Raw genomic sequence first — 3279 nt, forward strand, 5'->3', positions numbered from 1 at the left:
TGATTTGTCAATTGGAGGTGTAAACTTATGAATCGATCTAGGCCGATCGAAGGCGTAAACTTATGAATCGGTCTGGGCCGATCGAAGACGTAAACTTATAAATTAGTCTGGGCCGATCGAAGACGTAAACTTATAAATCAGTCTGGGCCGATCGAAGGCATAAACTTATGAATCGGTCTGGGTCGATTGAAGGTGTAAACTTTAAATCGGTCTAGGCTGATTGAAGGTGTAAATCAATAAATCGATTTGGGCCGATTGAAGGTGTAAATTCATAAATCGGTCTAGGTCGATTGAAGGTGTAAACTGTAAATCGGTTTGGGCCGATTGAAGGTGTAAATCAATAAATCGGTATGGGCCGATTGAAGGTGTATGCCAAGTGGAGCTTGTATGGAGCTTGCGATCGAGTCGGTGTGACCGACTTGTAGTTGAAACCTTTGAGGGCTATGTGGCCTAGTCGGCGTGATCGACTTTGTAGTTGAAAACATTTGATTGAAGCTGGAAAAGATGTTTTGTTGAATTATATACTGGGTTGATTAAGTGGTAATCTTATTCAAATTAGACGCATTTATCATTTCTACAAGTTTATTCTTGTACTTTGATCAACAGCTTTGGAATGACCTCTTATTTTTCTTCAATTAAGATTTACTTGCTCTTATATACTTTTCCTTTTTCAGCTTATCATAAGCTTGCTAGTAGTTATCACCCGGATGTGAACAAGTAAGTTCCCTAATTTCTCTAATCTGTTTTTTTTTTCCTGGTTACAACACTAGTAGTCTGAGCTTGCTCAGTCTGTTTTGTTACTTACATCGTCTTTATAAATTTTAGACCCATCTAATTAATGTTGCTCTTTTGTAGTTTTTTTAATTTCTATGCAGAGAACCCGGTGCAGAACAGAAATTCAAGGAAATAAGCAACGCATATGAGGTAGAAAGTTCAATCATGTGGTTATTTTAGTTTGTTATTTGCGGTTGAGCCAGGGTTAATTCTCTGAACTGTTTTGATTTTTCAAATGATGAAGTTGTTCTGTANGCAACCAACGGTTAAAATTAAAGTAAAAAAGATAATTTATTTTTTTATATATTTTATAAAATTTCATTTTAACCCTTACAATTTATGTTTATTCCAAAATTTATAGGGGACTTTACGTAATTTTACAAAAGACTAAAATGAAAAAAAGTAAAAAAATTTGGGCCCAGGCCCGGGCCTTGGAAGAGGGCCCAGTGGAGAGACTGGGCCCTCCTCCTTAGGACTGGTCCCAAAATAGTCCCGTTTTGGGACCAGTCCTAGGACCGGGTTTTTGGTACCAGTCCTAGGACCGGGTTTTTGGGCTAGGTTTTTGGACCCAGTCCCAAATGCCTACCTCTATAGGACACTAAGCCCTATTTTGAGAGATAATTCTTATCATGAAAGAGATATGATTTCTTGACTTTATCATATTAAGTTTAATAGTTTAAGTAAGATTTGAAATTTTAGTAGAAGAGAAAATAGAATGAGATTTTGATTTTCTATTTAAGGACTGTTGCAGGCTAATGGGCTAAAACCCAGTTTTGCTTAACTTATAGGATAGCCCAACTCATAGAATGGGTAGTTCATAAGGTGATTTTAAGCCTAGGCCCAATCGGAATTGGGTTGAGGCCTTGGGCCATGACATTTTTATTTCGTTATTGGGCCTCGTCAAGCCTAAGACAATTTTTGGCCCTAACAGTTAGCCCCCCACTCTCTAAGTTAAAGAGTATTTAGCTTAGAGTGTAGATTTAATCGAATGAGTGCAGACTGAGCAGATTAGTGATAGTAGCTCGTTAGGTCGGATGGACTGTTGTGTGGATTGGGTCGATGATTTGTCAATTGGAGGTGTAAACTTATGAATCGATCTAGGCCGATCGAAGGCGTAAACTTATGAATCGGTCTGGGCCGATCGAAGATGTAAACTTATGAATCAGTCTGGGCCGATCGAAGGCATAAACTTATGAATCGGTCTGGGTCGATCGAAGGTGTAAACTTTAAATTGGTCTAGGCTGATTGAAGGTGTAAATCAATAAATCGATTTGGGCCAATTGAAGGTGTAAATTCATAAATCGGTCTGGGTCGATTGAAGGTGTAAACTGTAAATCGGTTTGGACCGATTGAAGGTGTAAATCAATAAATTGGTATGGGCCGATTGAAGGTGTATGCCAAGTGGAGCTTGTATGGAGCTTGCGGTTGAGTCGGTGTGACCGACTTGTAGTTGAAACCTTTGAGGGCTATGTGGCCTAGTCGGCGTGATCGACTTTGTAGTTGAAAACATTTAATTGAAGTTGGAAAAGATGTTCTGTTGAATTATATACTGGGTTGATTAAGTGGTAATCTTATTCAAATTAGACGCATTTATCATTTCTACAAGTTTATTCCTGTACTTTAATCAACAACTTTGGAATGACCTCTTATTTTTCTTCAATTAATATTTACTTGCTCTTATATACTTTTCCTTTTTCAGCTTATCATAAGCTTGCTAGTAGTTATCGCCTGGATGTGAACAAGTAAGTTCCCTACATTTCTCTAATCTGTTTTTTTTTTCCTGGTTACAACACTAGTAGTCTGAGCTTGCTCAGTTTGTTTTGCTACTTACATCGTCTTTATAAATTTTAGACCCATCTAAATAATGTTGCTCTTTTGTAGTTTTTTTAATTTCTATGCAGAGAACCTGGTGCAGAATAGAAATTCAAGGAAATAAGCAACGCATATGAGGTAGAAAGTTCAATCATGTGGTTATTTTAGTTTGTTATTTGTGGTTGAGCCAGGGTTAATTCTCTGAACTGTTTTGATTTTTCAAATGATGAAGTTGTTCTGTATTGTAAAGGTCTCGTCAGAGGATGAATATTACAGCCTTGTCATAAATTTTAAGGAAGCAGTTTTTGGAGTTGAAAAAGAGATCGAGGTAACACGCCTTGGGAGTTGTGGGACTTGTGATGGTTCAGGTGAGAAAGCAGGGCCAAAGCCATATAAATGTACTACCTGTGGTGGGCAAGGGCAAGTTGTCTCATCAACAAGGACTCCTTTAGGTGTCTTCCAGCAGGTAATGACCAGCTCTTGGGGAAGTGTTTACTCTATGCAACACATGTTCTAGGGATGGACGTGTGAGGAGAACAAAATGGATCAGTCTAAAAGTTCCAGTTGGTGTGGACACTGTTAGCCTTTTAAGGGTGCGCGGCGAAGAAAATGTTGGAAGAAGAGGTGGATCTCCTGGTGATCTATTTGTCATTATTGATGTTACCCTAGACCCTGTACTAAAACGTGATGACA

At 38.4% G+C, this 3279-nt stretch overlaps 1 long non-coding RNA gene across 1 annotated transcript; it reads left to right on the forward strand.

Moving 5' to 3' along the window:
• Positions 1-665: 665 nt before the first annotated feature.
• LOC116137901 lies at positions 666-2945 on the forward strand. Its single transcript, XR_004129246.1, has 3 exons — positions 666-717; positions 856-924; positions 2837-2945. It is a non-coding gene; the product is annotated as an uncharacterized LOC116137901 (long non-coding RNA).
• The last annotated feature ends 334 nt before the right edge of the window (positions 2946-3279 follow it).

Source organism: Pistacia vera, unplaced genomic scaffold (genome assembly GCF_008641045.1).
Source record: "Pistacia vera cultivar Batoury unplaced genomic scaffold, PisVer_v2 Contig337, whole genome shotgun sequence".
In the NCBI taxonomy this organism is placed as follows: Eukaryota; Viridiplantae; Streptophyta; class Magnoliopsida; order Sapindales; family Anacardiaceae; genus Pistacia; species Pistacia vera.